Source organism: Pteropus medius, unplaced genomic scaffold (assembly GCF_902729225.1).
Source record: "Pteropus medius unplaced genomic scaffold, Ma_sr-lr_union100, whole genome shotgun sequence".
NCBI classification, from domain to species: domain Eukaryota; kingdom Metazoa; phylum Chordata; class Mammalia; order Chiroptera; family Pteropodidae; genus Pteropus; species Pteropus medius.
Genome location: NW_024355008.1, coordinates 8,877,853 through 8,905,789, shown reverse-complemented (window position 1 = coordinate 8,905,789; position 27,937 = coordinate 8,877,853).

Below are 27,937 nucleotides of genomic sequence, written 5' to 3'. Positions count from 1 at the left end.
ACTGAACCATGTAGCTCTGGCCAGCGATATCCTTAGGAGCATCCACATAGGGAATGGCCAAGATGGCATCATTATAGAGGTGACAGGAAGCTCCTCATATCCCTTAAACTATTTCTACTTCCTAAGCAGCAATGCTCTCCTATGAGATGTCACACTTTTTAGCTTAAGATTTCGTCCTCTTTAAAAATATTTATCCTGTTCAGATGAGTGACTCTAAATACTTTCCGCCATTTAAACCATAATGAAAATGGGTTTATCATATCCTTTCCTGAAAAAAGTTTTTGTAAGTAAAAGGATGATAAATACATAAAGACTCTTATAACTTGAGAGATAAGTGTGCCTGAGGGAGAAGGTGAAGAGAGATGGATGAGCAAAGACATACAGTTGTCTAACTCACATTTTGCCTAGATGCCCTTGTGCCTGGCTCTGATTAAAGAAGAACATATCCCTTCCCTCAAGCTAAATCAACTTCTTCTGTAGTCCTCTTTTCCAAAGAGACTCATTAGGCAAGATATTATTGCACACTGTAACAGAGGAGGCTAGTTGCTTTCCACATGCATTCTCTACATGTGTCTTCCCCTTTTCCTCTAGTAAATAGTATGTTTGTGTGTTTGTTTGTTTGTTTTTATCAAGAAACTGCTCCTCAGAATAAAACAACAGATTTTTCAGAATTCCTTACAGCTATGCATAGAACATGGCTAACTCTGCCCTCTAAAATGTAAGTGTTTGGAATATTAAGGAAGGCTGCTTAAAGGAAGTCGACTCATTAGGTCAGGATCCTTTTGTTGTCTCCTACTTCCTCCTCTTACCAGCTTGATTTTAAAAGCTAGAGTTTTAGTGATCAGCTTACATTCCACCATCAGTCATTAAATTCATCTTCTGTGTACTCTTAACTCCTTGACCCCTTTCTCACATCACTTTATTGTCTTATAATCTTGAGACACTATGTGAGTCTTATAACTCACATATTCACTAGCCCTGTAGTGGACCTGCATCCACATAACTAAAATGGAGTACAGAAAAGACAAAAAATCCTAATGAATGTTCTCATCTTAATTTCATGACTACTAACTCTATTTTAAATGATTTATTTTTAAATTGTGGGAAAATATACAAAATAAAATTTATCATTTTTACCATTTCTGAGTGTACAGTTCAATAGCATTAAGAACATTCAGATTATTGTATAATCATCACCACCATTAATCTCTTTTTTCAACCTGCAAAACTAAAACTCTCTACCCATTAAACAAAAATTCTCATTCTTCTCTCCCCCAGCCTCAGGCAACTACTATTCCACCTTCTGTCTTTGTTGTTACTATGGGAATTATATTTAACATCCTAAAGTTACAGCATTCTAATTTGAATTTATATCAGCTTAACTTTGATAACATACAAAACATCTGCTCCTTTGCAGCTCCATCCCTACCCTCCTTCAGTTGCTGATGTCACTAACTACATCTCTGCACTGTGCATCCAAAAACATAGACTAATAGTTGTTTTTATTCATTAGTTTCTAAATTTAGGTAATAAAAAAGCATAGTTAGAAACCAAAGTTACCGTAATACTACCTTATATAATTGTCCATGTAAATACATTTACCAAAGTTCTTTATTTTTTCACAGCTTTGAGTTACTGTCTACTATCCTTCATTTCAAACTGAAAGTCTCTCTTTAGTATTTCTTTTAAGTCAGGTCTAGTGATAATGAACTCCCCAAACTTTTATTTATCCGAGAAAGTCTTAACTGCATCCTCGTTTTTTTTTGTTGTTTTTTTGAGGAACAGTTTTGCCAGACATAGGATTTTTGGTTAACGGTTTTTATCCTTCAGCAGTTTAAATATATCAATGCATTGTCATCTGATCTCCAAAGATTCTAATGAGAACCCGTTGACAATCTTATTCAGAATTCCCTTATACGTGATGAGTCACTTTTCTCTTACTGCTCTCAAGATTCTTTCTTTGGCTTTAGCTTTAAATTGTTTGATTATAATGTGCTTCGGTCTGGGTCTCTTTGAATCTATCCTGCCTAGCGTTTGTTGAGTCTCTTGGATGCTTATATTCATATATTTCATTGATTTTTTTTTTTTTCCTGAGGGGATAATTTTTTTATTTTTTTTATTTTATTTTTTTTTAGTTTTAAGTATACAGTACATTGGTTAGACATTTATATAGTTTATAAAACGATCTAATTGCTTCTTTTCTCTTCTGGTTTTCCACCTACTCAATATAATAATGCTAACTGCATTCCCTATGCCATGCTCCCCATCCCCATGACCATCTATCAACTACTAATTTGTACTTCTTTAAAATTTCACCCCATATTTCATTGAATTTTGAAAGTTTTGGGGCATTTCTTCAAATAATCTTTCTTTCCCTTTCTCTGTCCTTCTGAGTCTGCCACAATGTGCATACTGGTCCATCCGATGGTGCCTCAAGCTCCTTTTGGTTCTGTTCACTTTTCTTCAATCTTTCTTTTCTCTGTACCTCAGACTTGATCATTTCAATTATCCATCCTACCATCATGTTTGTAGATTCTTCTGGTTGCTCAAATCTGCATTTGAATCCCTCTACTAAAATCTTCATTTCAGTTATTTTAATTTTCAACTCTAGAATTTTTTTTTAGTTCTTTTTTGTTTTTATCCAATTAATGATATTTTCATTTTGTTCACACATTGTTTTCTTGACTTTGTCCACATCTTATTTTAGCTTTCTGAGCATCCTTAAGACAGTTGTTTTAAAATCTTTGCCTAGTAAATCTTCCATCTGTTCTTTTTCAGGGATAGTTTCTATTGATTTATCTCTTTGAATGGTCCATAACGTCCTATTACTTTGTACACCTTGTGATTTTTTTTGTTGAACATTGGATATTTGAATTTTATAACGTGGTAACTCTAGAGATCAGATTTTCCCTCTTCTCTACGTTTTACTTTTTGTTGCTTTATTTTGTTTTGTTTTTTATTGTATACAGTGTCCCTGTGCCAGTGATCAGCCCAAGGTGTAGATTTATAGTCTTCTCATGTCTTTTCAGAGTGTGCACATTTCCTGAACATTCACAATGACTTTCTAAATTCCCCTGAATATGTAGTTGCTTTCAAACATTGGAGTCTTTAAATGAAATGTGTGACTCAAATGAGTAAAAAGAGAAAAATGAGGAGAAAATTCTTAAATCTCATGGAAGTGACTTCAGCTATTAAATCTCATGGAAGTGACTTCAGCTATTAGGGGAGGTACTTCCAACAATGAAGGTTGGGTGTGCAACAATATCTACCTCTCTCTGTGTCTGAATTTCTAAATTCAGAAGCAACAATCCACAATCGGAGCACAAATCTTTGATATTTTCATGGACAGAATCTTTATCATCCATATTTGTTCCTGCAAGAAGCATGTACATTGCTTTAGGAATGTGTGCCCAGCTGCCTGCCAAGAAGCTGGTGGTGGTGAGGGTTGGGTACCACTACTGGACTAAAATCTAAAATTGACTAAAATTAACTGTTTAGGCTTCCCTTGGAAGTTGCAAGGCTTCAACAGACTTCAGAGTTCAAAAATAGTTACATCAGATTCTGCCAGTGCAATTATTGTCTTTGTCGGGAGACAGATTTCTGGTGCTTCCTATTTTGCCATCTTCTCTCCAACTCCTCTATACTACTAACTCTTAAATTTACCTACAAGTTTATATTTCTTCAGTTAATGCATTCTTCCATTCATTTGTAAACTATGTCAAATCATCTCTCTTCTCAAATCTATAAGAGCCTCTCCCCAATCTTTAATCTCAGCTAATGATCTTATTTCACTGATGAAACAGATTTAACCAAAACGATGCTTCTACATGCCCCCGTCACTATCTCCAATTATACCAGTTTTTGTGCCCAGCTATGTTGTCTTTTCTCCTGTCACTATAGATCAGCCTTACCACTTGTATGATGGAGTCCATTCCCTCTCTTCCCTTCAGACACTGCTCCAGGAATCCAGAAGTTCTGCCCCCTATCTCCTCCATCATCACTTTTTTTTGCTTTCTACTAGAACTTTCCCATTAGCAAAAAAGAAAATAGTGATTTCTTTTATCACTTAAGACAACACTTCCCCTTAACCCCATACTGTCTCCTTCACATTAATCCATATTTCTCCACGGTTTCATAGAAAAACTCTTTAAGAGTTTCCATACTTGCTGTCTTTGATTTCATTGTGTCATTCTCTCATGAACCCTCTCCAATTAGAATTTAACTCATTCCACTCCACTGAGACTACTATCATAGCCAACACCTTCACACTGCCTGATCCAATGGCCAGTTCTCCACCATTTTTTACAATTGACCAACCAGCTGCATTTAATAGTTGATCATATTCTCCTTCTCGAATACTCTTCTGCTTATCTATCTTTATCTCTCTTAATCTCTCTCTCTCTCTCTTTCTGTACTTCTTAGTCTTTAGTCTCCTTTGTTTACTTCTTCATTTCCTCTTTCTCTGAATTTGGGACCAAGGTTCAGTCTTGTGCCTTTATCTCTAAGTTCACTTTCTTTGAGAGTTAATCCAGTTTCATGGCTTTCGCCATTATCTATATGTTTATGGTCCCAAATGTGTATCCCTATCTTAGAGCTTCTATTGTGAGCTCCAAGCTTGTATAACCAATTGCCTACCCACATCTCCACTTGGAAGTTATAGCAGTCTGTGTCTAACCAGGAGGCAGAAGCCATGAAGCAGGTTAAAAAGAGAAGTTTAAAATAAAAAATTATGAACTATTATAAAAGAATAATGAGAAGACATATGGAACTCTAGGGCTGAGGGAGGGTACCCAAGAAACAGCAAACTTGGAAGAAGTTCAAACCTTGTTGGAGAAGGTACGGTTCAGCCCAGCTGAAAGTAGAGAAGGCCAGAACTAGTCTGGGGTTGCTGGACAAACAACAGGCTACTCTGCAGCATACAGGTAGGAAGAGGTAATCAGCAACCAATGACTTGAAGAAGAAGTCAGGGTGCAGGCAGGGGAAGGAGGCTCTCAGAGAGTGTGGAAGCTCTGGTTTCAAGAGGGCTATAAAACAGCTATTGCCAGACTGAGGCTGCAGTGTCATAGAGGGGCCAGATCTTGGTCCCACAACTGAAGCAGCTCTACTTAAAGTTCTCAAACCCACACTGCCAAAGTCAGTCTCTACAAGAAACGACGAGAAGAAAAGCCTCTTCTTCCTGCAATGGCCCTTCAGCACTGTCTATTAAAAAAGCTTCATATTGTGCTCACTTTAAAAAAGAAATGCTTCAAGAAATTCCATTGTTCATCATAGAGCATATATTGAAACTGAGAAGCAATAAATTGATAATTGACAAGTGTCTCATAGACATTTTAACTAGACATGTCCAAACCAAACTCCTGGTTTTGTCCCAAGTCTTCTCTTTCAGTCTTCTTCATCTCAGTAAATGGTAACTCCATTCTTCCAGTTCACCAGTCCAAAACCTTCAGAGCTATCTCTACTCCTAAATTCACTCTCATGACACATTCATTACATTAACAAACAATGTTGGCTCCATCTTCACATTAAATCTGTAATTAATCTGCTTCTTATCGAATTTATGGCTGCCAACCTGGTCCAAGCCACTATCATCTCTCACCCTGATAATGACAACAGCATTCTGACTGGCATCCCGACTGGCATCCCTGCTGCCACATGGTCAATCAGTGGGTGTATTCTCCAACATGGTGACCCTGATGAAACTAAAGCATAAAATGTCATATCACTTCTCTGCCCCATGTCCCTTACTCCTTACCCTCAGGCTAAAATTAAAGTCTTTATTGTAGCCTGCAAGGCTTACCCAATATGTTCCCTGTCCCCAAACTCTATCATATCCTGCTTATCCCTGCACTCATTCAGCTCTAGCTACACTAGCCTGTTTGCTTTTTCTCAGCTACATCAGGGCCATTCTACCTTAGGAACTCTGACATTTCTTTCCTCTAATGTGGACACTTGCTTAGATAACTCCATGGCTTACTTCTTGATGTTCTTTAGTAGTTTTACTCAAATGTCACCTCAGTAAGATATTTTGTAGCCACTCTAAAACAGAACCAAATCCTAAAACTGTTCCTGCCATAGAGTAGGGATTCAATAAATATTGGTTGAATAAATAAATAATAAAACATGCTATGAGATGACTTTGTGAATAAAATTCATATGCTGAGAAAGATAATATGATCATAGGTACCTGACAATACCATAGAGCTACCACGTCAGCCCTGGATTGCCTACCTCTAGAATTCTTTTAAGTGAGAAAAATAAACTTCTGTCTTATTTAATCTACTGTTATTAGGTTTCACTTATACGCATCTGGTAGCTGACTAATCCCCATGTCTCTTCCTATAGCACATTAGTTCTCAGTACTAAATTTATATTAGACTCACCTGGAAAGCTTTCAAAAACTACTAATAGTTGGGCTTCATTTCCAGGGCTACCAACTTATCTTGGTAAAGCCAGATATTTTTACTTAGAAGCCTCCTAGAAATTCTACCATGCAGCCAGGACTCAAGTGAAATACTCTAACCTTTTTTGTGAAATGTTTTTGTATCATTATTCCAAAGGAATATTTCTCTTTTTTGTTCTATTTTCATCCAGTGATTCTTATATCTGAAACCATTGGATTATATCAAAAAAGTAGAATGAAACAATAATAATAGAAACAATAAACACTATGTGCCTATTATTTATATTTTACAGTGTTTTCCTGTAACAAAAAATCTATTAAGAAAGGTTTGATTGCTTTTCACTCTGCAGATGATGAAAACCTCTCATTAAGAGTTCATCTTTGGTTAGGTTGCTGGTCAAAATGATTCACCGCTATGCTCAATTCTTTGGTGTGTGCCAAGCTCTAAAACAAGCTGACACAGTCTGACCTTCCACTGCAGGGGACAGTGAGTAGGATAGAGCTTTGTCCTATAGTAATTAGAGAAAAAAAAATGAGTCTTATATCAATCTTTTATAGACCCTGATTCACATGATTCCCAACAAAGTCACCCAAAAACTAAAGAATAAAAGGAACCACCAAACCAAGAGCAAGGAGGATGTATCCTAAAGCCAAGGAATAAGATTTCAAAAGACTTCAAAAGAAAGGAGGTAACACTCTCACTGATCTAGATCAGAGGTTATTTTTATTACAGAATAAAATCTGGGTGCATTAAATAAAAAATAAGACTGTAGACTCATGGAATTCCATTGCATTTTATTTATAACCTAGACAGCAGAGAGCCACATATCTATTATCTAGAATAAAAATGAAGGTATTTCCAGGATTTTACCTCACCTCTAGTTCTTGGCCAGCCAATTTTAGCATTTCTGACTGCTACCTACATTAAATAATAGGAGTCTTCATGAATCAAGGACAAAATGGGGGAGAATACCATAAGCAAAATTCCTTGCCCTGGTCCAACTAAAAGATAAATCATGCCATAATTTCCACACTTAAAAATTACTATATTATTGAGAAGCAATGTAGCTGACTGCTTATAAATATTATAGAAATGTTTTATTTCTCAGCTTCTTAATTAATAAAATGGGAAGAATAATAATATCTCTTACATTAGTCTATTGGAGGAATTAAATGAGTTGTCACATAAAGTGTTTACAAAGTGCCTAATCTCTTAGAACCGTTAGGAAATATTTACTACTCTTATTTATATTACTAGTAATAGTATCATTATTAGGAACATCATACAGGAAAATTTATTTCACACAATTTCACAGTCTGTTGGGCAAAAAATAGTTATTATGGGCTGAATTGTGTTCCTGCCTCTCAAATACATATGTTGAAGTCATAACTGTCAGTACCTCAGAATATGACTGTATTTAGAGATAGGGTCTTCAAAGAGCTAATTAAGTTAAAATGAGGTCATATGGGTGGGCCCTAATCCAATATGACTGGTATCCTTACAGAAGAGGAAATTAGGACATAGAGACACAAAAAGGGAAGAGCACGTGAAGACATAGGGAGAAGACAGTCATCAATAAGGTAAGGAGAAAGGCTTCAAAAAGAAACAAACATGCTGTCACCCTGATCTTAGACTTCCAGCCTACAGAACTTTAAGAAAATAAATTCCTGTTGTTTAAGCCACCTAGTCTGTTGTACTTTGTTATGGGAGCCCTAGCTAATATAATGTTGCATTTCTTTATTTTCTACAATTATACTTAGTGTTGATCTCTTGCCCATCCCTTGCCAAGATAATCTAAATACAATCTCAGCAATTCCTAGGGATTGCCCCATGACTAGAGTAGTGAAACTATGTGATGGTCTTAGGTAACACAATGACATAGGGTGGACTCTCTGGTCATTGGCCGTCTGCTCAATGCTTACTAACTAGATATATTCCACATGGTCCCTCTGGGTCCAGCCTTATTCCTGCCTGCTGCTTCTGTGTGCCACACTAGGGATGCAGGAATCTTTGGCAAGCCTGAGATCCATACAATACCTGTTCCTGAGGTCTTTGTTCTTCACCACAGCACTGACAGTAGGCAAGGTCTCTGCTGTGACCCTTAAGGTATCCTCGCAATGATTCATCCTTCATGTTCCCCTTCAGGAGGAAACTTTTTAATATGACAAAAAATAATTCATTTTCTTTCATCTCTCGTATGAGGCATTCTCTCTCTCCTCTCCCTCCATGTCATCTAACATAATCTCTTCAAAGGGGCTAGATTGTTAGAAAATGAAAATCTGGGTAGAAATGAAAATTCAGTGTTTTCATATCCAAATTTTCCTTGAGACAAAGAAGCACAGAGGCTAGTTACTTATTTAAATGAAGATACAAATGGAAAAAGAGAGAAAAACAGAGAAATAACATCTTAAAAGTTATCCTAAAACAGTACCAAAATTTTTTCTACAGACTCTTAAAGCCATAAACTTTATGATTTTTAATTTGGGAAAAAAAAAATATGCATATGGGCTTCTCTTCTTTTTCCTTTCTCCTGTCAGCTTATTTAACATCCTAATTCATTTGGGAAAGGTGGCTGTGTACCAAAGCAAAAATGGCGAGGTGATTCTACTATCTAGACTTTCTCTCCTCTGACCCCTATTCCTTTAGCTCAAGAGACAGAAAATATATCAGACAGGGCTTTTAGTTGCAAAGAAGAGAAATCAACCATGACTGATATAGTGAGGGGAAAAAGAACTTATTAAAAAGGCTATTAGGTGGCTTTCTGAATCACCAGGAGAACTGGACCATCGTGCTCAGAACTATGCATCTTAAAAGAATGTCACAAATTAGACTGCAAAACTGGGCTGGTAAGGAAAGGACATTTGCCTCTATGAGGACTGGAATACTGATTGTCCTAGCTACTGCTGCCACTGATATGCAGGCACAATTTTGCAATAACCACTTCCTTTATCAGAGAAGGATCCATTTTTATGCTTCTCTGTGTCAGTAGGTCCACACTCAAAACCTGGTATGAGTACACCCAGTTGAAAAGCTTTATCTGTCTAAGCCCTAGCTTTAAATGAGGATGAGGAGGTGAGTAGCTGGCATTTTTAGTGTATATATTTTAAATTTGGCTCTAACTCCCACTAAGACTCATACAACGTAGGAAGGGGTTCAAATGCTAGGCAGCTAGAATGACTAAAAAATCTCAATAGAAAGCTTAAAAAGACAAAACAAGAAATACATGAATTCAGGATTCAGTTAGGAATGCTTTGGCATGCAAATAATAAAATAGTTAACTAGGAGTAATTTAGACAATAAAGGGTGTTTTTATCACATTATATAAAATCTAAAAATAAAAAGTTGCTGTGTTTAGTAGCTCAGCAATGTCAAGATTAAATCAAAAATTTTCTTGGCCTTTTCCTTCTAATTCCGATATAACTTTTTAGCTTCAAAGCAGGAAAAAGAGATCAGGAAAAAGGAGGATGCCAACGCACTTCTATGTATGTCTCATGGGCCAGAATCATTGGCAACCAGTCCACAGAAAAACATGACAGTAAAGTCACAAGCTAGAGCAGTATTGCCATTATATGGAAGGCAATGCAACCCAACAGAGTTCCTTTAAACATTCCCAATTAAAACTAATTTCTAACATATTTGTTCCTGTTTTGTTGCTAACAGCAGATGCATCCCAACGATAAGCGATCACTTCTATGCATTTTCAAAATTTAACCATTAATTGTGCTTGGGCACATGTGCAACAGAGAATATAAGTGAATACTCATTATGTTGTAGAACTAAAATGATAGAAATCAAGGAGGGGCGCTTTGTTTATAATTGCCTTCCATATAAAAGATATCTGTTAAACTTATAGACGACCTCATTTGTTCAATTTTTTTTTTTTTTCTCATCACAGTCATTGCCAACAACAGTCCCATTTGCTTAACTGTCACTGAAAGTGTTTATACTCTCATAGCTTTGTTTGTTTCTGGAACTCTGAAAACTTACTTTAAATGATCTCATCTGGATGACATCTAAAATGCCATTTCTAAGGTCCTGGTGTCTTCTCCAATCACAATTGCCCCTTTTGATGCCTAATTTGATTCTGACATTCTGCACATTCCCTTATACAATCTCCATGCCACTCTTTATTTTAAAGAGAAGTCCTGATATACAGTAGTAAATAGAAGGCCACAACACGTGTCTCTATGTGAATGCAATATCAAAAAATAGGCGCAAAAATGAAGAGACACCTGTAAAAGATCACTCAAGATACTCTAATTGGAGTCTAGGCTGTGCTATTTAATCTTCAAGTGAATTTAAACATGTTGCTTAATCTTTTGAGGGCCATTTTCATTAAATGTACCTTACTAGATATTTCTTGAGCAAAATCTTGTGAAAATTTTGGAAACAGAATCATTTTGAAGTCTATAAAATTGTTTTTAAATAAAAAGTAATACATATTATATATTATTATTTATACTACTCTTGAACCTCCCTGGAAAGCATTCAGTAAATACTGCTTATACTTATTTTCCTATTTCTTCTCCACTTTCCTCCTCACCCCACACCCCTTCTACCTGCCTCCATCTTGACTACAGTATTCTTAAGCAACACAGATAAAAAAGGTTAAAAAAAAAAGCAGGTTTATGTTAGAGTCTGCTCAAGGCAAACTGTAGAAGATCAATGACCTGATTTTAATCACCTTATTCTTATTTTCTTTGTCAGGCCCCTGAATAATGGGTTCTGGTCTCAATATTAGCTGTCAAGGACAGTTATTTATTTCAAACTATGGAAGTCTCTGGCCCAGAAGGGTTGATTTCTCAAGTCTGTCCACTCTTATCTGAGACTCAACTCTTGATCTGTGCCTTTGCAACAAACCCTAAATCTGACTAATGGGTTAACTGTGTTAAATGTTAGGATTCTTGATTTGGCCTTAGCCTAGTATAGCAATTCATCCTGTTGTGACTCCTCTTTACATCAGGAGGGGATGGTAAAGAACTCAAAGTGAGTCTTAGGGTAACTTATAGGTAGATTTGAACACTACTTTCACATGTCTAAGACTAATTCAGTTCCATGGAGCTGAAACTAATTGACATAATTTCTACAGAGGTGGGAAAGCTCATATGCTATACCCTTATAATGTATACCCATTTACTCAGAGGGGACTTAGCTTGGCAGCTAATCCAAAAAGTGTTCAAAATCTAAAGAAGGCATATAACATTTGTTAGCACGTTTCTCATCCACCTTCACTTCTTTGCGTACCCTTTTTTTCTTTAAGGCTACTTTTTAAAAGATTTACTTCTTTCCTGGAGGACCCCAACTGACAATTTTAGTTTATCTTTGACTTTTAAAATTACTTGATATATTCACAAAGCAAAGTGCCTATTCTTCTGTTTCTTATATCTCTGCAAGCTTTTGTCTTCTAGTGTTCATACTTTAATAAATTTGGACTCCCGTTTTCTTGAAAAAAAGAACATTTTCCTTACAGGCACCATCACTTCTCTATGTAGCAAGAAAGTGTGTTCTAGCCTCACCTCTTACCCCTAATGGTCTCTGCCCATAAAGGCCTCTGTGGTGTTGAGTTAACAAGGAACCAGCTACCTCCCAGAAAATATGAGAGCAGCCCAGAATGCACATTCTCTGGAGAAAGCCAAAGACGGCCAAGGGGCAGGATGAGAGTACTACATGTTCTAAAAAAGTGTAAATAATACATATGTTAAAAGTGACAGCACCCCACTCATACTTATGCAGGAAAAAGTAATTTATTGGCTCACATACCTGGGAAGGATGCTGGGGACATTGCGTGGTATAAAAGAAACAGCTCAAGAGCCAGGGTCAGCAGATAGAAGCTAGAACTCAGAGGTCATTATCTGTTTTGCCACATAAATATTCATTTCTTTCTACTTGGCTTACTTTCCTTAAGAGACACTTTCCTCTTATTCATCAGGGAAAATGACTATCAGATTGTATTTAGTCCTCCCCCAAACCTCCACAACAGAAAAAAAATTCTCTCTCTTAGTGTTCATTATGAGGAGAGGGGAGAAAAGGGGAGGGAAGGGGATAGGCCATTGGTCCCACTTTTAGGGTTGTCAGATTTAGCAAACAAAAATACCCATTTAAAACAGAATCTCAGATAAAAATATGTCTTCTATATAAGCCTATATCAGTACAAATACGTTCCATTCGACAAGATTTCTACAGAGATAAAAAAATTCTGTAACCTAGATCCTATTCATTGTTTATATAAAGTTCAAATTTAGTGAGAATTCTGTATTTTATCTGGCAATCCTACATATTTACATCAAGCTTCCATTACAGAGCAAACACTGTGTCCAGGGAATGGGGTCACTGTGCTTTTCATAACCCCCACCTCCACCACATCCGGTCACCATGAGGATGAAGTCTGATACCAAAAGAAAGAGAATGAGGGAAACATTGTCATGTGCAGCCAAAAATAATAACTACCCCACTTAACGACAAAGACAACTAAAGGTGGATGAAGAAGAGCTAACTATAAATAAGTCAAATCTATTCATCATTTGCTTAGATTTGGGCCTAAAACCAGGAGAGGATGATCAAATTTCATTTTCACTGTTGATGATCCACATTAGACATTGCTATTGATTACAAAAGAAAGCCATAAAAAAAAAAAAAAAAAAAAAAAAAAAAAAAAAAACCCTCTTTTCTGATGGCTTTAGAAAGCAGAATAATTTCTATATAATTGGTACATTGATGCAAAAGACAAGTGGTAGGGGTGAACTAAATGACTATGTTTTAACATTGGGGGCATTGCCAGGATGGTAGGCAGTCTTATTTAACAGTTTTCCTGGGATTCAAGAAGCTTCCTTCGGCTTCTCTAAGTGGTGATTATAAAATAATAAGCAAAAAATATGTTGGCTCTGGTATCAAGCAGGGTGACAAAAATGTAGACTTGTCTGAGTTTGGCAGCAGCACATTTAATTATATTGACAATGTGTGGCTGTGTCACTTCTTAGGAACTAATTATTCCCTTCTTTTGGAAAGAAAATGTCTCTAAGAATGCAGTTTTTGAAATACAACTTTTGGACCAAAGACTTCAGAAACAGGTTAACAAGTTATAATAACTTGTTGTCGATAGAGGATAGTTTCAAATTTTAAAATAAAGATAACCAATTTAAACATCTATATTCCTTTACAGAGATACTGTAAGTAGATATGGCTATTGAACAACTACAAAATTTCAAAGGTTAACTATAATTCATCAGAAGAGGATCGGGCTTTATGATGATGATGATGATGATGATGGTGACATTGGTTAACAAAATCCAGTAAGTTTCAGGCATACAATTTAACAGCAAGGCATATACATGTATATATATATATATATATATATATATATATATATATATATATATAATGTTAGCCATGTTCCGCTCACCAGTTAGATTGATATATATATATATATATATATAGTATTGTATATTCTGCTCATAGTTAGATTTCTTCCTGTCACCACATATTTAACCCCTTTTCCCCCATCTACCTCTCCCCGCCCCTTCCTCTAAACCCTCTGGTAACCACTACTCTATTATCCACGTCCATGAGTCTCTGTTTGTCCTGTTTGTTTGTTGCTTTTAAGTTTATATCCCATATATAAGTGATATCATGTGGTTTTCAACTTTTTCTGTCTGGCTTACTTCACTTAGCATGATTATCTCAAGGTCCATCTATGTTGTCACAAATGTCAGTATTTCATCTTTTCTTATGGTTGGGTAATATTCCATTGTGTATATGTACTACAGCTTCTTTATTCAATCATCTATTGTAGGACACTTTGGTTGTTTCCATGTCCTGGCCACCATGAATAACGCTGCTATGAACATTGGTGTGCAAATATCTTTTCGAATATGAGTTTTCAAGTCTTTGGGGTAAATACCCAGTAGTAGGATTGCTGGATCATATGGTAGATTAATTATTAGTTTTGTGAGGAACCTCCATACTGTTTTCCATAGTGGCTGTACCAATTTGCAGTCCCACCAGCAGTGTATGAGGATTCCTTTTCCTCCGCATCCTCTCCAACATGTTATTACTTGTCCTGTTGATTATAGCTATTCTAACAGGTGTGAGATAGTATTTCATTGTGGTTTTGATTTTCATTTCCCTAATAGCTAGCGATGATGAGCATCTTTTCATATGTTTGTTGGTCATTTGTATGTCTTCTTGGGAGAAGTGTCTGTTTAGGTCCTCTGCCTATTTTTTGATTGGATCATTTGGTTTTTTTCTTGTTATTGAGTTGTATGAGTTCTTTGTATATTTTGGATATTAAGCCCTTATCAAAGGCATTGCTTGCAAATATATTTTCCCATTCAGATGTTTGTCTCTTTACCTTGTTGATGGTTTCTTTTGCTGCACAAAAGCTTTTTAGTTTGATGCAGTCCCATTCATTTATTTTTGCTTTTACTTCCCTTGCCTTTGTGCAATCTCTATCAAAATCTCACTGGCGTTTTTTAAAGAAATAGATCTAAAAATCATCAGATTCATATGGAAGCACAAAAGATCTCGAATCGTCACAGCCATCTTGAGAAAAAAGAACAAGGCAGGAGGCATCACTCTGCCCAACATCAAACTATACTACAAAGTACAAGGCTTTAAAAATCAAAGTTTTCTACACAGAATGGGAAAAGGAATTACTTTTCCTAACTAATATTAATTTAAGTGGGAGCAACCACTTCTATAGGTAAATGGAGATTTGCCAAAGATTATCTAGCTTTAATAAAGTGATTCGAACTGACAATGAAACTAGCAGAGAGAGTGATCAATACCCATGCACATGTGTCTGAGAGAGACACACAGAGAGAGACTGACTTTACATTGGGAAGAGAAGGCAACAAACTGCTTTCAGTTTGAAAGGTTTCATCATGAAAACAGTTTCAGACATTATATAGTGAAGCCTCATGTAAGTTTGGCCAGGCTGTGCAGTGCACAAATCTGGTGGCCCATTCACATAGTAGCTTATGTGTCCTACAACCTATCAATTTGTATGTGACAGTCTGATATAGATAACCAAATCTATCTCTACCCTTCTTTTCTCTTCTAATCTCCACTCATGAACCTCTAGCTGCTTATCCAACAATTCTTTAACCATAAAGTAAATGCCAATCTTATTTATGCTCTAAGAGCAGAAAGAACTAACAGCAGAGGTCTTCCTCTACCAAAAGAAAATAAAAATTGCATGAAACGATCCTCATTTGGGTGGTATTTTTAAACAATAAATGGTCTACTATTATAACTTGTACACATTTCCCCTAGAAACATACTGTCAAAGGTGATTCTCAAAAGACTTGGTTATAAGAAAACCACAAAGTTAAAGCAGGAGTGAAAAGCAGCTTAATGGACAATGCGCTAAAACTAGACTGTAATGATGCTATTTCAGCCCAACAGCAGTTCTTGGTTGCTGGGGCAACCTCTAGTGGTTAAGTGGGGAGAACAGGAAAATGTCCAGCTGAGACCATGAAGTGAGTGCTAACAACAGACTTAGCAGCTTACTGAGCAGGCTGCTTTTGAAGACACACTCTAGCTACTGCCCGAGGACACTAAGATGAGCTCATAGAGCTAACAGAGCTAAGGGATCTATCTCCCCATTCAATAAATGTTTTTATGCTTGGCTACTCCCCAGTTTGCATGCTTGTCTCAAATTATGAGATCAATGTGGATTTTACAGCTGTCACCTTATAAACCCCAAACCTTGACCTCCTTCCTTTGCCTATTTTCTGGCTATTTCCACATCTGGGCACTCTAAAACAGTACAAATTATACCCACTTCTACATCTAGAGCTCTGCATATTTGAGGTCCTTCTCAGAAGCTTCAAGGGTTCCTTCACCTTACTTCTCTGAGGGAGACTTCCTCAGTGATTCCCTTTTAAGCAAAATCCTCTTAAATACACCCCCGGCTAATTTTCAATAAGATCTTGCCTACAATGTTTCCGAAGCCAATTGTTTCTTTAACACCTCTTCAATTAATATCAGGGAAAATAAAGTAATCCTTGTATCACCACATCATTCACTGCTCAAAACTTCCAATGACTTCCCATCATGCACGAAAGAGAACAAAGTGACTGCAAAGAATTTCTGCATCTAAACAAGCCTTATTCCACTCTATTGCCCCTAGATTGACTGAAGTGTGCACCACTTCTCAAATATGTTCCTATTATCTTAATATCATACAAGTAGTTGTTCACTTACTCCTTCTAATGGAATTCCATCCACCTCACCTATCAAATTCTACTCTTCATTCAAAGGGTGACAGTAATGCCATTTCTTTCATGAAATCTTTTTAGTCCCCGTCAGACAACGGTAATCTTTCCAACTTTTAAATTCCACCAAGTACAGTGCCAAGATTGCAGGCTTTGAAACTCAACACAGCAGGGTACGAATCACATTTTTGCCATTCACTTTGTTCTGTGTCCTAGAGAAATGTACTTGACCCACATTTTCTTCATTTTTAAAATGATGATTTTCCTTATTTATAAAATGTCAGCAATAATATTTACCTTTCAGGATAATTGATAAGAATAACATAAATCACATGCAGACAGCAAGGTACATAATATGTGCTAAGTAGTAGTAACTATTACTATCACTATAAATTGTATAATCTTCTATACCTTTGCCACGTAGGTTAACAAAAGACGGTCTACAGAAGAAACATCCCAATCTATAGAGAATTTTTATGAGTTTGAGACAAACTGATGACAACTGCCAGAGAGCACAAGCTCAATGGATTGAAAAAATGTTCCAGAAAACAGCAGTTTTGCAGCATATTTTATACATTAAAATAAAAGAAGGAGACATAAGGAGGGTTGTATGGAATCAACTAGTAGCAGATGAAGGTGGCAAGAGAAAGTAAAGGCAAGAAATCTCTGGGATTGGATAAAAAGTGAAATGAAGAAACATACTTCTTTTACATTGGTGGATGCAGGAGAGTTAATAATTAACATTTACAGCACATAGAAATGGTATGGGGGGAGACAAGATAGCAATAAGGGGATCTGTCGTCTCAAACTCTAGCTTGAGGTTGTACCCTGAGGGGTCCAGAAAAAAAGGGATTACTCTGACATTCCAAGAGTATGTTACCTTAGATGCAAAAAGACAATAGACGGTCTCACTTAAGTTAAAGACTGACCTTTGTCAAGGAAGCTACAGCCCCAGGACATGACTACTCTGCCAAGACTCACTTTTAGTTAGGATTTTTTATGTTCACACCATCCTATTTGGTTACTTTCAGTCTCTGAGTTTGTAAGGCCCACCAAGCAGGCCTCCCCTGAGCTTGTCAGGTTAAGTATGTGGCACCTTTTTGGTCCACAAGACTCAAGCCAAAAATCTGGAAACCAAAGTAGGTCACTTTCAGGAGAGCTAGGACAAATATATAAGCTGTAATCAAAATACAAAACAGGTCAAACTTTGAGAAGTGTTTATAATTGGCCCAGAGCAAATTCTAACCAATGATTGATTGCTATTACAAAACTGTATTATTTCTTGCTGATTGTTTATTTCTACTTCACAAGAGTGCCTTAACGATATCAAGTTGAAATTTGTGACAGCACTATAATCAATTATTTTATTATTCTTTATCTAATTATCATATGTTTGCTTGCACAACTCATCTAAAAATTTCCCATGCTTCTGACACATCTCCTCACTTTATCAGCTTATTAGGGATGACCATCATGTCTTATAATTCTTTTTATTCCTCGTCTCTGGATTTAGTAAAGAGTAGACATCAAGAAAGCAAGTGTTGAACTGGACTTAACTGCATTCAAAGAGACATCATTGACAAATGTATATAATGTTGGCATTTCTCATAGGGAAGTAGCAGACATTAATATCTAAGTAAAATATCAGAAGCATTACTGGATTATTGTCTTAAAATATTGTATAATGTGGGGTAAGTTTCCAATTCTTTATAAGCATTTCCTCCTCTGTGACCTAATATAAGGCAATGAAATAACAGAGTAGTCCAAGTGTAAAGGTGAGACATTATGCTTACAGACATGGATACTAATACTTAAATGGGGAAGATTCACGATGAAATCTTTACCTCAGATTAAAAATGGTTTTGTTTTTTAGATTCCTATTTCCATAAATTCACTAACTGAAACATCCAAACTGAATTTTTATCCAGCAACTGTTTATTTAGCATCTATTAATATTCATTAGTTTCCCCATATGCTGTTAATGAATGATGAAAAAAATAACTTTTTACAATTTAATAGTAAAAATGAATATGTAAAAAGTTCAATTAAGTGCAAAAGTGAACTAAAAGCTAATAAAGAGAAAGAAAGGGGCAAGAGTAATTCACTCAACTTGGGGTAATCCAGCAAAACTGTAGGAGGGATGGTATCTTATCTAATGCTTGAAAGATTTTTAGCATTTGAATACACACAAAAAGGAAGGAATGAAGAATATTTCATGTGGAAAGAACAACAGGACAAAAGATAAATGAGCATTAAGTGCATGGTCTCCAGGTGTTTATACATATGAGTGACATTAGATTATGTGTATTCCAGTCAAATTAAGGTTTCTTTTACTCTTGCTGTGGAGCTATGACCTGCTATTACTGCCATTTTAAATGCAAGTAGATAGGCAGATCTTCCTCCTCCCTCACACATTGGCACTCTTTGCTACTGACAAATGCAATTCATTCATCACATGACAATTATCATTTTATGATATCATGGATCAGAAGTGATCAGTCTTCCTTCAGCTGTTTCTACAATTCTTCCATTTAGTTGTTTTCTATTTCCATCAATAACCGCAGCAGAAAAATAAATATATCTAATATCCTTTAAGATTTGCAGGGAATTTGGCTATGTAGATTGGGACACACCACCGTATGATTATCAAAGTCCTACTTCCATCTCTCCCTGTAATTCCAGGATTTCTCACAGGGTATGTGTTTGGGGATGAGATCACTGAGGTCAGATCAGGACAGTGATACATTTCCCTCATCCTCAGTGTTCCCAAGGAGCTGCTTTTGTGGAACTCTCCATCTCAATATCTCCTTTCAGCTCTTCTCTCTCTGGAACTCATTAATCTAGACACAGAACATAGATCTCTTTCTTTAGTCCTTATGTGACACCATCTCACCCTCTTCCCACAATCCCCAAAAATATACCTCGCATGAGATTTTTGTGAATGAAGCAGAGTCTACTGACAATTTGTAGCAATGGAAGAGGTTTACATTATACAATGCTAGGACTGCCTTAACAAAATACCACTGACTAGATGACTTAAACAGAAATTTATTTTCTGGAGGCTAGAATCCAAGATCAAGGTGTCAATAGATTTGGTTTCTTCTGAGGCCTCTTTCCTTGGTTTGCAGATGGTACCTTCTCACTGTGTCCCCACATTGCCTTTTCTCTGTGTGAGCACATCCCTGAACTCTTTGTGTGTCCAAGTTTCCTCTTCTTATAAGGACACCAGTCACATTAGACTAGGGGACATCCTAATGGCCTCACTTTAACTTAATTGCTTCTTTCAACACCCTATCTCCAAACAGAATTACATTCTGCAGAGCTGGAGGTTAAGGCCTTAACATATCAATATTGAGGGGCTATAACTCAGTCCATGACAAAAGTAACTTCAAATTTGGCATCAGGTATTCTTGTTTCTATAAAACTTCCTTAATACTCTGAATTTCTCCCAGACCACTTTTCTTCAGTAGTTCTAGCTTTTCTATATAGAAACTCTGGTGCTAGCTGATAATGTTTTGTTTGTTTTGTGCCACTCAGCTACATGGAAGTGAGTTAAATGTGAAGTTTATCCTTTTCAGAATATATTGATTCCAGGACTGCCCTGCCAATACTCAACCAACCCAAATAAGAGGCTTCACTAGATTTATTAAGTATTAAGAACTTTTTGATTACGAATTGTGTTTGCATACAGCAGACATTGACACTGAGATGGAGCCCTGGGATTCACAATGCCTGAGCATATCCGATCACCTGGATGTATAAGGGTCTGGGTTGAATGCTCAACAGGAGGGCATGTTTCGTTTATGTATCAATCAGAGGTCAGTGAAGAAACAGGAAACACTCTTGGTGTTTAAAACACAAGGAACTTAATATAGAGAAGGGGTTACAATAGCAATGAAAGAGATGAGAAGCCAGGCAGGGAACGATGAGGTAACTGAATGGTTAGAAACAGCAAAAAGCCATCACCATTTCTAGGGGTGGAGGAATGCAGTAGGGAGGTAGTACAACCAGAAGTTAGAAGTTTGGGACACCCAGAGGGAGTTAGAGCCATGACAGGACTTGCCTAGTAGGACCTGGGTCTTCAAAGGGAGAGCTGTTCAGAAAGAACTTGCTACCCTAAAGTTACAGCCACTATCTGAAACTGCTGCCTGAGGCAGAATAATTTGAAAAATGTCTTCGCTTCTGCATTCCTGCAACCCTCTAGTGGTCCACCTGTGCCTTTGATAGGCTATATAACTAGAAGCCTGAAAACATAATATAGACAACATATAGCAAATACAGACAAGATAGGAAGCAACAGAGCAGGACCTGGATCTCAGTGTAAATAGGCAATGACCAGAACTGTAATCAAGAATTCATAGAGGAAAGTAAATCTGTCTCAGATATATCCTAAAGTATAATAAATGTATTAATACCTGAATTCTTCAAAGGCTGAGAAGACTTCAAAAACACAATTAAAGGAACTTTTTACAACAAAAACTCTACATGCTGTTGTGGAATGTGCTTAGAAAAATACTAGCCCTCAAAGATGTCCATATCTTCTTAATCCTTGGAATCTGCAAATTTGCCAAAGGGATTCGGCAGATATGATTAAGATTAAGGATCCTGCAATGGGAAGGTTATCCTAGATTATCCAGGGGGGGCAAATCTAATCACATGGGTCCTTAAAAATGAAGAACATTTCCTTGCTGTGGTCATAGAAAGATGTGACTATGAAAGCATGGTCAGAGATGCAGTGTTGCTGGCTTTGGAGGTGAATGGAGGAAGGGGGTCACATGTCAAGGAATGTAGGTAACTTCTAATTGCCAGAAAATACAAGGAAACAGATTCTTCCCTAAAGTGCAGAGAAAGAAATGTCAGAGCTATGTGCTCTCCATTTTTCTACCCTTTGATTCTTCTTTTACTAATGGCCATCCACTTAATGGCCATCTTTGATCAGCCGTGAACCATGGCAGTAACTCCCATGAGTAGTACTTACATTGACAGTCTGTGAGTTAATAATACACTCTGTGTTAATTACATCTGCTCCCCAGGGGATGATCACTTTTTTAATCTGTACTATAATGCTCATTGTTAATATTAGGATTTGGGGGTAACAAAAAAAAAAGTCAAGACTGTCATAGTTTTCAGAATGCTAAGATATTTATGATACTTAGTGTTGCAATGCTTTTTTGGAAAGCATGCAAACTATAATTTTAGGTTTAATCAAAGATATAATTTTGGAGACCAAATGAGATTTTTTAAATATTTTAATTATTTTTTTTTAATGTAATAGCAATGCAAGGCTTTTGTATGCACTCAAGCAATAAGTATGGAGTAAAAAGCTAAAGCCAAAGCAAAAATGCTCACTATTTCAAGTATTATTTAACCTTATTCTCAAAGTCCTAGCCAATTAAATTAGCAAAGGAAATGAGATTTTTTAAAAATGGAATAAAGAGGGAAAATGATCATTGTTTAATTGTGATAGGATTTACATATGTAGAAAATAAAGAATTAACAACATTGGAAATAAAAGGAATTTAATAGAAACTGGTTACAAAACTAACACATAAAAATCAATAACATCAAATATGCAAAGAATTTGTTAGAAAATACATGGGAAAAAAGGAATCATTATGATAGCAACAAACAGATGAAAATATATTTTTAAAATGTGCTGGTCCCATAAGAAAACTACTATAAATATGAACTAGAGGATATGAAGAAGAAAAATTAAAGCAAGATATATGATGTTTTTGGATAGAGATGCTCAGTATTGTGAGATATGAGTTCTCCATAATTTACTCAATATATTTTATACAATCTCTATTAAAATAGCACAGGATGTTTTAAATTGGAATACTTCTATGACTCTATAGATGATACTGATGACTCAGTATTCTTATGTCCATTGGAGTGCCTTTCTAGAAAGCAGTTTGGCAGTAACTATCAATATTAAATGTTTATGTCATATGATCTAATAATTCAACTATGAAAAATTAACCCTATGCATATTCTAATAGAATCCCATTCTAAAAATAGTCATCAAAGCCTTGTTTACAATAATAAAAGCATGAAAAAAATCATCATTGGAGCACTGAGTAACTCTACATATTTGACTGAAATTCCATCTATTTTATAGATGCATTTGGTAAATGGATATTTTACAAAACAAGGTCCTAACATTCAGGAACATGAAACATCTCAACATTTACTCAGGACTCATTAAATATCCTACTGTAAAGTTTTATAGTTTTTTTTTTTTATTATTCAGGTAATTGTGTGGGTGCATATACACATATGTGCGTGACATTTTCCCCAGCATACTTTTATTTGCTAGTGTACAGGGAAACACATCTTTATCCATTTGAATTTGTGTCACCTTGCTTATCTTTCTTATTCCAACATATAATTAGTTGACTCTTTGGTGTTTTCTAGATAGTTCTTCATATTGTTTCCAAAAAGTGAGCTTTTTTTCTTATTCTCCAATATCTAGAATTAATTTTGTCTACAAGATGTTTTTTACTGAATAAAACTATATTTACAGTGGTGCTGAAGGTGTATCTCCTTTTGTCATTTCGTATTTTATTTATAATACTACTAACATTTCCAGTGTTTTTGGTTTTGATAGCTTAATTCTCTACAATTTTAAGATGCCCTTTAAATCCTAAACTAAAAAAAGTTTCCTTTTCTTATAACTTATTAAGCATTCTTATCAGAAACTTTTTTATTTTTAATACATTAAGTAGTTCATTAGATTGCCTAATGATTAAAAACAATTATGTTCCTGTGATAAAATTTCCACAAAGCTGAATTTGATCAAAGTTTTGCTTAGAGTAGTTGCATCTCTGTTAATAAGAGAAATAGATCTAAAATTTTCCTTCTTTCAGTTTATTGCATTTTTAAATTTTTAGTTTATGTATAAGCACTCCTATACGGTTTGGGCTTAGATATGAACTAGTTCTGAAATGAATTGAGAAGTTTCAAAAGGCACTATCTCCCCTTGCCAGTTCTCCGTGTTTTCTCCTCCCCTATAGCAGTGAACATGGAAGCAGTAGGTTGAAATACTTGAGGCACAAAATATGAGCAGCGCTGCTGCCTAATTCACCACATCAAGATCTGCCTGAAACTCTCACCTATGCTCTCATCAGATTTAATTTGACAAGTAAACTTCTCTACCTTAAACCACTGGTATTTTGGGAATATTTGTTACTGCATCATCCTGAGTAATAGAGAAGCTTTCCATTTATTCAATGCTTTGGAATATTTTAAATAATTTATTTAAATATTTTCTAAAATCATTGTAAAATCTTTGGGCCTCATGCATTTTAAAGGTTCAATTTTTCACTACCATCGTTTCTTTTTTGTTTGGGTATTCTGCCTCTCCTTTATTTAGGATGTAATATCTTAGAAAACATTGCATTTTTGATTTCATGATTCAATTTCCAAACTTATTGGTATGAAGTTATATATAGTCTTCCAAGTTTTAAGTTTCTATCTACCTTATTTCTTAAAACTAATGTTGGTTATTCATGTTTTCAATTCTCTAGTTGATCTCTCCTTTATCTTTCTTAGAGCTTCTTTTTCTCCTTTCTTGTAAGCCATAGGTTTATATAGCTAGTTTTTTTTTTTTAATTGAAGACGTAGTTCATAAGACTATAAATTTTCTCAGCAAATTGTGTTATTTCAGTTTTTATATGTGATTCTATCCTTATTATGTTTTTAAAATTTTGTAACAATATACTTTAGCATTCTATTTAATCCATTTAGATAAATGTATTTTTAAATAATTTCCAAGAAATATCAGAAATTTATTTTGAATATAAAAATGAATGTATTTATTTTTAATATACGTTTCTACTTAATTACTATTTTTATCACTTGAGTTAGAAAATTTGTCTTGTATAACTTTTCATATATAGGATTACTAGAGATTATCTTTGTAGCGTAATAACAAACCTAATTTTTATAATTGTTTCATGGATATGTGAAAAGAATGTGTACCTTGTTTATTGGTACAAAGTTAAATATACATACCTAGTATATTTACTGTAGTGGTTGTGTTCTTTAAACTGTTTCTATTACCTTACTTCTTATTTCCCACATCTATAAATGTCTAAATCTCCCATTAAGGTAATGGATTTGTTTTTTCTTCTGACTACATTTTAGTTTATATCCCTTAAGATTTTGATGATGAGTGCATAATGATTAATAAAAATTAAAACTTCTGATTCATTAAGATTTTCTCAATAGAAAATATCTTTTTCTCATGAAACATATTAGACCTAAAATTTATATTTTAAATATGATATCGGGAAACATGGCAGAGTGAGAGACATCCCTAGATCTCCCCCCTTGAAACAACAATAAGCTAAACATCTAAAACTCAACAAAACAAAACACCTAAACTGCACACCAGAACGTCTGAGCATGGGATCTGCACATAAGAGCTACCACAAGTCAGAGGTCGTGGATGGGGAGTAATAAAGAAGCTGCCTCTCGAGGCTGCCAGAGCTCCCTGCAGTAGGAGGGGGAGGGGAGAAGGAGCTGTGAGTTCCTGCAGTGAGTTCCATGAACATTCCTGCCTGGGATAGCTGTGAGCTTCCCATGGCTGGCTGGCTTCAGGGCCCAGTCATCAGGGCAGAAAGGAGAGAAGCGGTACGGGACCACAGAGGAACAGCAGCCTATTTTTGCTAGCCGTGGTTGCAAAATTAGGGCTGAGCCACAGCCCCAGAGGGCCCCTATCCCATACCCTCTGAGACCGATCACTGTGGAGCCCTAGGGGAATCTGAGCAAACACTGCCGAGACTTTTGCTGACACTGACAGGGACTTAAACAGGGTAGCAAGTGCAATTAAATATCTACCAGAAAAATTTAAAAGTATTGTTAAGACTTTATATAAAGCAGGGATCCAAGAGGCTTAGATGCCACCTACTGGAAACCAAAAGAAAAGTGCCTTCTTTGCAACAGGCTAAAGAAAGACCTTTATATAATAAATCTTCTTTCTGGAAAAATGGCAGAATACACTTACATTAATGCCCAGGCAGAGAAATAGCCCATTTAACACCATGAACAACCAAGGCATCTCAGAAAGAAAGAGAAAAATCTCCAGAAAACAAGCTTGCAGACAAAGAAATATGTGACTTAAATGACAGAGAATTCAAGATGGTACTTCTGAAAAAGTTCAATGAAATCCAAAACGACTCAAACCAACAATTTCAGGAAATGAAAAAACAATTAGATGAGCAGAGCAAGGAGACTGAAACCCTCAAAAAGAACCAAATAGAAATGGAGATGAAGAACACACTGCAAAAGTTGAAAATGAAATAAAAGCTATTTGGTCAAAATAGAGTCTACCAAATGGAGGAAAGGATCAGTGATATCAAAGACAAAAATCTAGAAATAAATCAGAAATAAGAGGTGAGAAACAGAAGAATGAAAAATAATGAAAAAGAAATTCAAGAACTAGTTGATACCATCAGGAGAGAAAACATAAGAATAATGGCCATTATCAAAGGTGAAGAAAAGGGATTAGAAAGCATTTTCAAACAAATAGTTGATGAGAATTTCCCAAATCTAAGGAATGAGCTGGACCTTGGAATTCAAGAAGTCAACAGAACACCCAATTATCTCAGCCCAAAAAGGCCTTCACCAAGACACACTGTATTACAGTTTTCAAAAATCAATGACAAAGACAGAATTCTCAAGGCAGCCAGGGAGAAAAAAATTGGTAACTTATAAAGGTAAACCATTAGATTATCCTCGGACTTCTCAGCGCAAATGCTACAAGCCAGAAAAGAATGGAATCAAATATTTAAACAATTAAGTAAAAGGAACTACCAGCCTAGAATAATGTATCCAGCTAGGCTCTCCTTTAGATATGAAGGAGAAATTAAGACTTTTCCAGACATACAAAAATTGAAGGATTCTCCACTCTGAGGCCTGCACTACAGGAAATACTAAAAGGGGTCAATTCACCTAAAACAAAATGACAAAAAAAAAATACATAATTAGGAGTAAAGTGACTATCAGGCAAATAAAAGCAGAGGAGTGCAACCCTTACTAAGAACAGGGCATTATAAGTTTAAGTAATAAGAGAATTATAACAAGATAGTAATGAATGTTCAGCATACATAGGAACAAATAGGGATAACAATGACTGAAAAGGGAGGGATTCAAAAATCCAAATTTGCAAAGGGGAATAGAGATAAGGCAAGTGCAGAAGAAAATGGACAACTGTATATATATAACTATCCTTTACATACTCATAATGGTAACCACATGCCAAAGATTCAGAACTGTTATATATAACATAAAACAAAAAGGACCAGAGGGAGAACCCACAAAAGCCAACCAAAATAAAGAAAACAGAAACACAGCCGGACTAGGAAGCAATGGAAACACCGAGCTACCAGAAAGCAAAAGATAAAATGGCTATAAGAAGACCTCATATTTCAATAATCACCATAAATGTAAATGAATTGAACTCACCAATAAAAAGGCACAGAATTGCAAATTGGATCAAAAAAACTAAACCTAACCATATGCTGTCTTCAGGAGATACATCTCAGCTCCAAAAAAAAATATAGATTCAAAATGAAAGGGTGGAAAATGATATTTCAAGCAAATGGCATTCAGAGAAAAGCAGGAGTAGTGGTACTAATATCAGATGAAATAGACTTCAAAAGAACAAAGGTAAAGAAAGACACTGAGAGACACTTCATAATGATAAAGGGAATCATGCACCAGGAAGACACAACACTTATTAATATCTATGCTCCCAATCTGGGAGCCTTGAAATATGTAAAGCAATTTCTAATAGAACTGAAGAGAGAAATAGACCAAAACACCATCGTAGTAGGGGACCTAAATACCCCACTGTCAGATATGGACAGATGATCCAAACAGAAAATCAATAAGGAAATAACATCCTTAAATGACATATTAGACCAATTGGACATAAATGATATTTACAGAGCCTTCCATCCCAAAACAGCTGCTTATACATTCTTCTCTAGTGCACATGGAACATTCTCAATAATTGACTACATACTGGGACACAGAGATAGCTTCAATAAATATAAAAGGGTTGAAATCGTACCAACCATATTCTCTGATCATAATGCTTTGAAACTAGAGATCAACTGCAGAAGGAAATCAGGAATAACCACAAATACATGGAGATTAAACAACATACTACTGAAGAATAACTGGGTCAGAGAAGAAATAAAAACGAATGATAATGATAGTACAACATATCAAAACTTCTGGGACATGGCAACAGTAGTCATAAGAGGAAAGTTCATATTATTACAGGCCTATCTCCAGAAACAAGAACAAGCC